General features: G+C 42.1%; 1 protein-coding gene across 2 annotated transcripts in view; it reads left to right on the top strand.

The window, feature by feature from the left end:
• ANKRD2 (ankyrin repeat domain 2) overlaps nt 1-13,467 on the top strand; it is a 473,877-nt gene that overhangs the window by 458,915 nt on the left and 1,495 nt on the right. The window lies entirely within an intron of this gene.

The following is a 13,467-nucleotide window of genomic DNA, read 5'->3' as shown; positions in this document are numbered from 1 at the left end:
ACTCAATGACTCTTGATTTCAACCATGCTTAATGAGGTCCTTATATAGTCGGGTGATAAAGCCCTTGACCCAGAGTACCTCTCTGACCTCTTTTCCAAAAGCGAGGACAGAGAATTCAAGTCACCTCTATGGGCTGTTTACACTACAGGGGACAAATACTGGAAATTCCACATACTGGTAACATTTTAGGGAATACCGGCAAAAGCCCTCTAACACTCCAGCAGTAGGGGGACAGCAATCCAGGCATATCTCTCCAGTCCGGAAGAGCTCCATCATGGGGTTTTATCCCAGAATGCTTGCGTTCACAGGGATGCAGCTCTGTATCATCAGACCACCCATCAGCATCCAGGTGCTCCAGGAAAAAATAACTATTCCAATGGGAGTCATGACTAGACTCCCTGAAGAAGTTATTTTGGGTACAGACTTTCTCCTGTTTGACTACTCTTTCAAAGAATTACAAGGCAAAGGTCATTGACTTTAAGCCATCACGTTCAGGCAGATAGACACCAGATATTAGAGGTTACAAATCTCCGGTGACAGCCTGGTTTAGGCAAGGAATAGCCTGCACTAGGTGATAGAGGGAGAGAGCGATATGCCCACTATTGAGCCCATTGACAAAACAAACAATAAGAAACTCTAGAACTGTCTTCGAGAGTTGATTTGTTCTTGAGGCCAACTGTGGCAATACTAGTAGATGATACTCCATGGTGATGTTCAATCAGAGTTTGTGACACAACACACATTGCTCCCAGTGATTGTGGACAAAGTAATTGTGTATTAATAATAACAAGGAGAGGTTGGAGGTCATTGAATCAAATAGCGCTCATGTCGTCCAGTGCAGTATAGAAGTAACAAATTGTCAACAAGGTGAGAGCTTGGATGAAGTGCCGTATTCACCCCATATTGGTCAACTTGTGGATTTTATCCCCACAGAAATGAGACTGTTAGAGAATACCACAGTAGTACAAGCACAATCGGAGGAGGGATCTTCAGCCGTTAATGGTCGCTCAACTCCTTGTCAGATAAAGAAATAGAACGCTTAGAAATAGAACGCTTAAAATGAACAGGAGCTAAAAAGCAGCAAAAAGCCAACACTTTAAAAAATATGTCCAATCTCGAAATCCTGACAACGTGGACAAGATGATTTTACCGGAAGAATCTGATGGAGCAATGCCGAGTCCCACTGAAGCACACCAAAGAAAATGGAGATAAAAGGATGTGAAAGCAAAAAAAGATAGTGGTCATCTAGGCTCTTCCATGAGTATCCCACTTTTAAAGAAAAATATCGCTAAAGGCATTGTTGTCATTAAGAAGAATGAAGTTGTTTCCCTGGAGGGAAGTCCTCAGTTGGAATAATGACTACGGAAGTGGACTATCCCCAGAAAGTAATTATGGAAAAAGATGCAGTACTTTCCGTCAACGTAACAGAGAGCTATGGTCTGTCAGGCAGTACTTTCCCAGCCACTAATAAGATCAAATGTGTGCAGGCGGCATGGAAGGGCCCAGGCTCATCGGAACAGACTAAAGAGGTCCTGTATGGCTCTAGGAAGAGGATCTGGACTGGGGAAAAACAGGTCGTGTCAACGGACACGCAAAGTATAGGATGGAATAGGCGGCGTTGTCCAGGAATAGAGGGAAATAATTCTCATGTTGCATATACAGACAATCTAATTGCAGTGAAAGCCCTTTTTAATGAATCCAATGATCTAATTATGAACTGAGGTTCGATCCTGTCTTTATTTGCATATGTTGTGTCATTTCGTCTTATTACATCTCAAGATATTGATCAGGTGGAGTTTGTAGAGGATGATAGAACCGACATGGTGGTTCTGCATATTGGATTTAAGGCTATTTGTAGTTTAATTTTAAATGAGGCAGAAGCATTGCTATGTTTGGGATTTGAAATTTGTCCATACAAATTATACATCAGGGAGAGGGTGCAGAAAGTGGATAGAAAATCAACCACAAGTCCTTTCTGATTGGCCATTGAACCACTGAAATGGTGCGTGTCTAGGAATGGCTCGAGACTGGTCTCATTGGAAAATAAAAAGGGCACTGCAACTAAGGATGACTGGTTCTGGGTGTCGGGTATACTGGCTCAATGAAGTCCCCCGGGCAATGAAGCTAGCCTTTCGTAATGAATCTTGTAAATTACTCTCATGGAACACTAGAGGTTACAACAGCATTTTGCACACTCTACCTGATACCCCACCCCTAGGGCAGTTCGATGTGTTTGCTTTACAAGAAGTCTGGTTGGTAACTACACCAGTTCTAGAGGGTTATTTCATTATGATAAATGAGATTAGCAAGGGCAATAAGGGTCACCACTTAGTGGGCCTTTTGGTGGGTGTGCGATGTGCGTTTTGTCCTATGATAGAACGATAGGAAGTAAAATCGCCCAATATACTAGCAGTGAGCTTGACCTGCCCATTGGAAACCGAGGAAAAAAGATAAATGGTTATTAATTAATATATATTGGAATGTGCGCACAACAAATGAATTCTTTGAAAGATTTAGTGGCATTTTGGAAGATTCCCATTGTATGCATGATTCTACTGAAGTGGTAGCAATAGGGGGGGAGGTTAACCTTTATTTCCCAAACTGGGGAGTAAAAGAAATTTGTCAGGGGAGGAAGTGGTTGGATACAACAAGTAATGAACATGGGAAGAGATGGTCGGAGGTCCTGAGTGCATGGTCTTTCTTTAGGTTAAATGGGTATGTCAAGGGTGACTCCACAATTAAACCAACATGGAAAAGAGGAAATAATAGTCCAAATACCGACTTCATGTTTATGTCTGAAGAATGGAGTCAATGAATGTCAAATTTTGTCCGCAGAGTGACCATGCATTTATGGTGCTAACCTTGGAATTTGATAAGACACCAGATCAGCCAGATAATGGTCCAGTGGCACTATGCAGTAGTTGCATCATAACGTGTTATCTGGTGCTGGACGGGGTAATGTCACAAATTAGTAGGGGTGGAAGTTTGGAGTTGGACACAGGAGGATATATAGACATGCTTTGTAAAATGGCAACTTATTTGTCAGGAAGTGCTAAGGCGCAAAACCATAAAATACTTTCTGGGACCACATAGATTTAATAAGGAGATATAGAACAAGAACAGATTGTTGGGAGCAAGCATAAAGTCTATTAATTTGGATAGGAGAAGGGTATTTGAGGAAAAGATTACAGCAATCAAAGTGGAAAAGCAGTTCTATAAAAATTGCCTGAAATGTTCTCGCTACGAACAAAATGATAGCGATAGCCAGTGAATGTTGGCTAATTCTGTGAAATTCAGCTTGAGATTGTTTTGGAAATGTATAAACAATGAGAAGGAGAAATGTGGTAATGCCTTAGCAATAGTGAATCCAATCCCTGAGTCAGTGTGCAACAACTATTTGGTGGGAAAGGTTGGATTACTGAGTGAAACACTTATATACTTTGAGGAAAATGCGCTAGGTCCTTGGAAGTTTGGTTTCAATATTGAAGATGTGGAGAATACGGACAAGAAAGGAAAATCTCAAGGGCAGCAAGCCTGTAAAACATGCCCAACTTAGTGCTAAAGAAAGATACTGGTTTGTGGACATGTCTACTTATAACTTATTTAGTCATATAGCGATGAGTGGAAAACTGCCATTGTCATGAAGGACGTTCTGCTTGACTTGTAAGATCTTTGCCTCACAATCTCTGCAAGACCAGACGCATTGGGCAAAGACCATTAACAAACCCATAAAGTACCAAACAGGGTTTAGGAAATTGTGTGGGGCAACACTTGGCGGGCTAATAATGAATTTATAAAAAGGAAAAGCCCAACAAAAAGACGCGCCACACCTATAAACAGCAAGTTTTGATTTAGCTAGTGCTTTGATACAATTGATCATTGGAGGCACTGGAATAAGTTGCATGTGTGGGGGATCCCAGAAGAGGCACTAAAAATATGTGTGGGTCTCCGTGAAGGCTTTGTCCTGGCACCATTTTTGTTCAACATGTATCTATTAGATGTTATGGAATGTATAGCATCTAGCACGGTTTTTCTGCTACGTATCAGGAGATTAACTATGCAGATATTGCTATACGTCAATGACATTATGTTATTTGATAAAACCGTGATTGGTATGCAAAGAACGCTTAATAGAACGACTGAGTATCTGTTGGAAAACAAGCTGATTATGAATATAGCCAAATACTGCTATCTTGATTTGTAAGGGGAAACAGCAAATGTAACTAAAACTTGATATGCAGATGGAGAGGAAATTAAGACACTAGGGTCCTGATTCATGGAAGTGTTTTATAATGGTGCAATCTCATAGGAAAACATTCCATGAATCAGGCCCTAGATTTGTTGACTTACCCAGGCTTGTACATCCACAGTAAATACAGGTAGCGCAACTGAGACAATACAAGCAAAGCTAGCACCCCTGGATGTTCAAGCAAGGAAAATATTATAAATACACATTTGTACCAATCAGGAAATTGTATGAGGGCAAAGTGTTGGCAGCCGTTTTGTATGGTGTGGAGCTGGCGACTTTAGATTGGAAGGCTTTGGAGAGAGCGGAAGGGGCATTCTGGAAAAAGATACCTGGCCTACTAAAGTCTGTTCCTCTGGTGACAGTTTGGTATGAATTTGGGTTAACATCATAGAAAGCTGATCTCATTAGCACAAAATTAAGGCTCTATTATAAGTTGTTGTGTCCCCCATCAGAGTCACTATCTGAAGATTTGAATAGGGTTATGGTTGGAAAAATGTACAAATCCTTAAATAATTTTGTGGTGGATGGCGAGGTCGTCCTAGGCTGTATGGATTCCGAACAAAGGACGCTCACTGAAAACCTGATACAAATGTACAGCAAAGTGGAACTTGTAGAGCAGTGGAAGGTATCAATCGATTGACCAAATATAAAATGAATGAAAAGCTAGTGGCATTCCCAAGAAAGTACAAAACAATGGAAATGTATGTGGTTAGATTCCCCAGTCTGAAATAAAGGTATGTATTTATGAGATTTTACCTAAATTTGCTCGGAACCATAGATAGATGGGGTCCTACAAGAGGTCTTGAGAAGAATGATAGCTACTGTACCTGTAGGATGTGTAAGGACAAAGAGGCCCTGGAAATTATGAAACACTGGTTGATATTCTGTGAGAGGATGTCCCCCTTCAGGGAAGTGGCTTTTAGGAAGTTTCTAAATGAAAAATATTATCTGGGAAAAGAACAGTTTTGGCCTAGGCTCATTGGCGAGCACTCCTCGTCACTGAATATTCCTCTGATTGGGGTATTAATAAGAATCCATAATGAATTGGGCAAAATTGTATACCTATGAAATCGCAGCTACTGTTGACGTGAATGTATTTATATGTACTTTCTTTTACTTGAATGCATATGTATGAATTACCTGATGTGATAAAATGAAATATATATGATAGTATTTAATGGGAAATCGGTTTAAGATTGGAACATTAAGAGAAAAAGGTTTTAATGACTGTAATTGGCAGAAATTGTGTATTAGTACGAAATTATTGTAAAGCTCATTTTACTGTAGTTCTTGTGTTTTAAGTTAGATTGTTCTTTTTAAATTGATATATTTTGTATGAGCTAAAGTATGTGTTAAAACTTGTATAAACTATAAACACAATACCAACATAATAATAATAACATTGGTAAAAGTAGGGACATACACACATATTTTCCTTCCCATGGAAACAGATGATATGCAGGCCACGATTTTGCAACTTGAGGAATGCACTATTGTAGTAATAGTCAACCGATATTAAAGGGTAATGGGCCGCAGGAGAAAGAACCCTTAATTATAACAGAAGGAGACATTAACCTGCAGTATAAGCCCTAGGGTACTGCAAGGGTGAAGAAAGATAAGACTGACACACAGGTGCAAGATTGTTGGCATACACTTTTAATTTAAAGCAAAATAAAGAGGAAACCTATCTCGGATAGCCAAAGCCTGAGGCTTGACAGACAAGTTCCCGTATATGGGAACTCCCGTCCTCTGCACTCTATCAAAAGGCTCAATTATGAGTCCTAGTTGTTAAAGAAATATACAGTGGATAATTTTTACTTTTTGCTTTTACAAAGAAAGAGGATTTTTACATATCTTTGGATTTAGGCAAAATTAGACCTGAACATACATATACACATATAAATTGTAATGCACATCCCAATGATTTAAGATACATGAGTTATTTCATGAAACTTGATTCTTTTATTGTAGGCCTAATGCGTTTCGTGAACAATCACTTCTTCAGGGGAAAATCAAAATTAATTTTCATGTAAATATCTGAAAAAGAATTTTTAAATAATACTCATTAGTATACATTGACGCCTAACATACAATCTTTCCAAATAGCAAAACAAATTTTTAATATTGATATCTTCGTATTGATAATGGAGTTCGTGAGCTATTGGTCCTATGATTTTTTAAAGAAACAAATGATAGATGAAAATCATAATAGTACATAATTCATTACACGTGCATTAACATATTTACATGTCATTAATGGTTTTCGTGACCTAATTCGTCTATGGTTTTATCAGCAAGTAGCTCATAATCTATTCACTATATATACTTCATTGTTTTGATCAACAGACCATCAACCCTATCAGCTTGCTATGTGTTAGTCACAATCTCCATTGCAAATCATATCTATGGGATATTGTCCCTAGCGCTGTTCTAATTCAACACTTTAAAAGTAAGGATGTCAAAACCTGACACTATAGCAACTGCTTACCGCAAATCCTCAAAAGGACCAGAAAGGAGTTTTTCATTAGGTGAAGCTGAACAGAAGTCATTTAATCGTGGCCCATAAAGCTCAGGTAATTATAAAGGATAGAAGATCCCTGAAAATAAATACAAATACGGAATATGTTCAAAAGCAACATGTTACAGGGGCGTGAAAGAAAGAGGTAAGTGAAAGACTGCTTACCCCAAGTCAGTATGAGAGAGTAGCTACGGAGCCCAATGAGTCCATGGAAGTATAAGCAATTCCAGAAAGTTTAGCAGCAATGTTGAAAAAATACCAAGGGACCGCAGAGGATCACCTGGAAATAATGGAAATGACTGTGGTTTAGAAGAGAGCGGGTACGTATAGTAGAAGATGGTGGGTAAAGTAGCAAGGTCACCCAACAGCAACTTACTTGAGAACGAGTATGCATGATCAAAGGCAGATCACCAGACCGCTTCCTGAATAAGCTGAACATGATAGACCAGCTTTATATACTGGAGAGCTAACGTAATGCCCTGAGAATGCGTTCGTTCGTGAAGACGTGTGACGTATCGCCGGACGTCACAGTGTAAACACGGAATTGCTGCTACCACCACTTGGTCCAGCAGAGTTTCTGCAGGATTATAAATCATGTTAGGACTTAGTCCCCAGTCTTGGAGTATATAGGGCTCCATGGGGGTTTCGATGGAATTACAGCCGGACGTAATTCCGCCATGGTAATGGCACTGTTTTTTGGTGTAGGCAGAAGTTTTAACTCCTTTAGTTGGAGGTAAACCCACCTCCATACTGCCAAACTTGTAGTTCTACAGTGCAGTAATGCAGTGGTGACGTGGCATGAATGGAATGACTGTCGCATTACCACAATTTTTTTCCTTCACTGACAACATCGTAATGACCCTGGGAAAAATAAAACAGACAGAAAAAAATATATATGTATAGGAAAGCAGGTGAATTACAAAGATAACATTAACCTAAGGAGACAAGTGCTTCAACTGAAGAGGATTACTATGTAAATATACAAAATTGCATTATTAAGGGTCACTGGAAGAAGTGGTGGGGTCCGCAAGAAGGCAGGGGGGCATGGGACAGTGAGGTTGAGTGCAGAGGAGGATCACAGTCAACAAAAAGATGAGAAAATAGAGATCAAATCAGACAGTTACTGAGGAGGAAGACCATTGATAGCTTTGTATACTAGGAAGCAGAACTTGAAAAAGGAGCGTTTGTGCATGGAGAGCCAAATATCAGGATGTCGGTAGGTAGAAGTGGGGCAGGATCTGGGTAGGTTGTAAGGAGTGCATGTAACAAAGTTGAGGGCTTTGTATAGAGGGAGGAAGGGGTAGAGAGGAAGGCCAAGGAGTAGGCTTGAGCAGTAGTTGAGGAGGTTAATATGAGCAGCAGAGGCAGTGGTAGTGATGAATTGTTGAAGTAGGAGGTCGCTTTCAAAGTGGACCCCAGGTTGTAAGCTTTTGGTGAGGGAGCAAGAAGGTCAGGAGATAAGAGAAGGAAGAGAAGGGATGGCATTGGAAGTCGGGAGAAAGATGACTTACATATTTGAAGAGTTCAGCCATGAGGTAGTGGAGAGACATCCAGTGACAAATTGCAGTTGGTAATCTGTTCTGAGATGGCTAGGGTCAAGGAGGGAAAAGAGAAAAAGATTTGAGTATTGTGAAGGCATCATGAAATAAGACACAGATAACAGATCCACTTATCTAAAATAGAGTTATTTTTCTCAAAGGTCAGGATGGAGTAAGGCCTAACTTGCCATATGCTAAGGTGGGATTTCCATACCTAGAGAAACTAAGGATAGTCTGTGTCATAAAGTTCAACTCAAAAGTCTGTCTGTGTCCAAATCCTATGCTTGCCCTCACAACTAAATCTACACAATGGGCCTAATTACGAATTTGGAGGTGGCCATGCCGTTTTTACTGGTATGGCTACCCCCAAACTCGGGTCCGGGTCCTGAAAAATGGGAATTACCGGGCCATTCTGACCTTTGCGGGCCCGGTAATTCCCATTCGCAGGACCCGGTACGTCCCCATTCCCATTTGAGCCTTCATCGGGCTCAATGGGAATGGGGAGGATGGTAGCAACGGTCCTGTTAATAATGGGACCGTTGCTACCATCCTGTTCTGCTAGCAGGTGCCGCTCTGGATGTCTGGTCTGACCAGGCGTACAGAGCGGCCTGCGAGCAGAACTCGGAATATTGCGGCGAGGTAACAACAGCGCTGGTAGCCCTACCGGCGCCGTTGTTGCCTTACCGCAACACTCATAATGAGGCCCAATGTCTAGGGATGTCAGCAACCAAAGAAACAATGTTCCAAGTAAAGTTCTGAGCATCTTCCAGCTCTTGGTTTCCTTTCAGCTTCTTCTTCCTCAGGTTCAAAACAGTACAACAGAAAGGTCTTGGAGCTCAAACAATCACAGGGTTCCCTTCCCCAAGTTCATCACAGTTCCAAATAACCTCAGGGTTCTCTTCTCCAAGTTCAGCAAAGTTCACAGTTAATTCAACTTTGTCATCTTTCAGTATGAATGGTAATCATTTAGGCTTCCTAACCATTCGCTTGGCTCTTCCTTCTTTTAAGTCACTTCCAGACTGATCAGACAAAACAACTTCAATCTCCTTGTTTTCTTTGGCTCACTCCAAGTAGGGGTTACTCGGCCTAGGCGCAGTTGTCGGACCACACGGTCCACCCATCACAGGTCACGCAACCGATAGCCCTTGGCACTTTATAATGTTCACTGATTCTCATTGGACTACTTTGCCACCAGATGTTTCCTCTCTGCTCTTGTGACATTAGTCCATTTACACTCTTGTTTCTTCTTGGCAGTCCGTTGACTCTGCTAACACGTGCCTTTCACACACCTCTCTTCGCTGTGTCTATTCCTTGTTATCACCTTGCTTTCACAATAACCAATAGTGCTTCTTGTTTGCCTTTCACGTGCTTTATCAATTCTCATTACTGGTTTTCACTTAGTTTTTCGCTTTCACATTGGTCATAAATGCTTTTTCCTTAATTTCACTATGCTCGTAAATACACATCATTTTCTCTCGATTTGTGGAGTATTTTAATTTCACTTGAGCATAACTTTTCTTTAGTTCGGTATTCAATATCTGTTAAGTACTTTGTAATTCTCTGGACTCTTAATGATGTCCATCGGATCTCCTGGCCCATTTGTTATATGAATTAATTTGTTCGGCCCCTTCTTTAGCCCAGATTAAGCCCCCAGAGCACCCATGTACGAGTGCTCTCTCACCGTCACTCACCGGTATACGGCAGCTCCTCCTGGTGCTTGCTTGATACTCTTCTGCTTTTGCTCACTCCTCTTTCACATCAGGATCACTGGCGAGCCGCCATTGCCTCTTCCGCATGTTCTTGCTGCCTCCTGCAGCGAAGTGGAAACTTCTGTGTACCCCAGCTCCAGCTGGTGACACACAGCTCAGAGCTCTGCAGGGCTCTTGACTCTCTCGCGGCTTTTCACCAGCTTCTCCTCGTCAGACTACCCCACTGCGACCTGGCTTCCCAGGCGGTTCCCTCCTCTCATGTGGGTCACTCCTTTTTATATGCACCTGTAGCCATTTGAGGGGTTTCAGGTGCAATTGCTATGCCTGACTCCAATTAACTCTCTCACTGGGACATGCCTCACTTTCAGAATGTCGTTCTACAGTCCTCTTCCTCCTGCTAGTACCAAAGTGATGTGCACATGGGGAAGTGCGGATTCCTCCTAGTGGCCTCTTCCTCATCCCAGTCTTAAAGGCGCCTAAATGGGATATCGGTGGAATGTGTTACAGTGCAGAAGAGTGGTAATATTCTATGAAGGTCAGGGAGGGGGGATTGTATTTTGAACATTTCTTGATCTGCCTAGAGGAGGTGAATGTGGATCTGGTCTGCCCGTAAGAGAAGATATTCTCCCTCTTCTTTTTTTCCCTGTACCTTTATAAGGATGATTTACCTGAGGTGTGTTTGGTAAAGAAGGAAGGAAGGGGTGTTGACAATATCCTTAAAAGGCTTCATGGACCCAAGGTTCATTGTGGAATGGAAATGGGGGATACCACCTCACACCTAAAGACACCCTCCTTCCATTTCCCAAGTCTCCTCTACCCAGGTGATCCTTCCTCGCATATCCACCCCCGGGATCTAAAAGTGATGTCCTTTCCCTGGTCACCTGAGTGGAGGATTCTGGGGAGAGGGAAGTGAGGATGCCTTCAGGTTCCTCACAGTATCATCAGCCAAATGGTGATAGTGACAGCCAAAGGATGAGTTAAGCCTTACTAAGGCAGAAGTATAGAGGGTGAGGAGCAGAGGTACAAGTACTGATCCTTTGGGGATGCCAACAAGGAGAAAGGGTCAAAGGTTTGCTAGTTCCAGAATATTTTAGAGGATTGACCTTATAGGTAGGAGGCGATCCATGCGTGAGAAGCTTTGTGAAACCCAAGGTCCTGGAGAGTGACAAGTGTTGGACAGTGTTAAAAGCAGTAGGGAAGTCCAAAAGAATGAATCAGAAAGAAAGTTGGAGACATGCATGAGTGGAGCCCCAGCAGAGTGTTTACTATGGAAGCCAGATTGAAGCCATTATCTTCAAGGCACTTAGTGATCCGATGGAAGACCACCTACTCAAGGACCTTTCAATAATGGGGAAGGAGGGAACTGGGTGATGGTTTGCTGTGACATTTGAGGTTTCAATAGGTGAAGACAGTTGCAGATTTGAAGGAGGCAGGGAAGAGTCCATTGGAGACAGAGACAGGTTAAAAACCTCAGAATGATACAGTCGAGTGATTGAGGCTATGTCTTGGACCATTTGGGGAGAACAATGGTTGATAGGAGCACAAGATGGTTTGGTGCTGTTAAGGATGGGTGCTAATTCAAAAGTAGAAGAGGTAAGGTGGAGGGGCGGTGGATAGAAGGAGAGTTGGAGAGGGAGGCAGGCTGTGAGTTATTTTAGAGGAAACGTAGTGAGCAAGATCATTAGCAGAAAGGGAGGAGACGATGGATATTAGCTTTGAAAGTGTGAGCAAGATTTGGAGGGTAGATGAAAGTTTGCAGGGTTTTTTGCATATGGAGGCGATTAGGTTTGTGGAGTAGCTGGAATTGGCAGAGCCTACTGCAGAGGAGAGGGCAGAAAGGGAATTTTTGTAGGGTAGGAGTATAGTAGGGGTCTGTAATTTGTGCCAGCATCTTAGGTTATGGTGCATGTTTGTTGTGAGGCACTAAATGTTTTGAATTTCAGAGGTGTCGGGACCAAGAGGTTAAAGTGAACAGTGGCGTGATCACAGGGAAAGAGGCTAATGGAAAGGTCAGAGGAGAAGAATGACTTAGAGACAATGACAAGCTCAAGGGAGTTCCCACCAGAGTGGGTTGGCTGGTCGTGAAGGGAGTGGTCAGATAGAAGAGAGTTAGGTTCAAGGCATGTGGCTGCCGAGGACATGTGAAGGTTAAAGTCCCCGAGCATGACAATGAACACGTCGGTAGGAAGTGACCCAAAGAGAAGGTTCAGATCATAGATGAAGGAGATGAGAGGACCAGGGTTCAATAAAGAGCCAGAACAGTGAGTGGAGTAAGAGGGAGGAGTTGAATAGTGGCATATTCAAAAGAGGACAGAGTGATGTCAGTCAGGGGGAGGTGGGACCTATTGAGGGCCTTGTTGATAAGGAACCCCACACCCCCACCCCTTCAACAGGTCAGGGAAGAAGGTAGCAGAGTCAGTGTGGCAAAATAGGCAGGTAAACACAATGAAGAAAAGGTGCAGCCCGAGAGAGAGAGAGAGAGAGAGAGAGAGAGAGAACGAGAAAGAGGGTAGGTGGGTGAGCAGGAAGGGAAAGGGTGGAGTGTTGGCTGAGAAGAAGCAGGTGTACATTTTGCATTGGTCTAGAATGGAGCTATAGGTAACTACAAGACAGCTAACATTCCCAAAACAATAATGTTCCTAGGTCGTGTGAGATAACAGAAGCTGTGCTATGAATGGAAGGTCAATGGGCGGAAGGATACCTATGCATGAAAGCAGAAGTCAGGGTGATCTTGGTGAAGACCAGGCTTGACCCTCTGGGAGCCAATCACAGTGCTCCACATGGGTTCCATGCTTGCAGGTAGGGTCCTGGGAGTTGTCGGCCCAAGATGCTTCTTTTTGCAGACAGGACCCTCAGATGGTGTACAGGGGCCTCTGGTAAAGCCGAATGTGGCCAAGAAAAAAAACGAAAACGACCATCCAGTCAGTGACATGACATTCTGGGACTTAGTCACAGTGTGGCTGTACATTGTGACCAGTGTTTTATCTCATCATCAATTTGCAATATTTCAGTTTACACACACATTTTTATAAAACGTCACAACAGGTTTAAATACAAGTCATAACATCAACATCTAAAAAGAATATTTTATCCTAATATTTAAAGCAGTCATTAAAAATCTTTAAACAGCACAACTAGACAATGGATCTTTGAGAATTTGCAGGTACAACAGTGCAGGGAGGGCGACATTTATTAAAATGCAAAACACTTAAAATAAAAGGCATATGTGTTCTTAATGTAATATATGAATGCAGTTGGCAAAAAACATAAAGTGAATTAGACCCCCCGCTGCTCCAGCTTGAAAAAAACACGTGTTATCAACCTTATCTTGCCCATACCATTTAATCAAAACCACATTTAAAGGTAACAAGTTCAACCTAAATCATCTCCAAAAACATCACTTCAAAAAAACCTATTTGATTTTTCTCTACATTTTCAGTGTTGTTGTACGAT

The sequence above is a fragment of the Ambystoma mexicanum genome, chromosome 8 (assembly GCF_040938575.1).
Source record: "Ambystoma mexicanum isolate Mex_15411 chromosome 8, UKY_AmexF1_1, whole genome shotgun sequence".
Taxonomy (NCBI): domain Eukaryota; kingdom Metazoa; phylum Chordata; class Amphibia; order Caudata; family Ambystomatidae; genus Ambystoma; species Ambystoma mexicanum.
The sequence above is the reverse complement of the archived record's forward strand: the minus strand, read 5'-3'. Positions and strand labels throughout refer to the sequence as shown.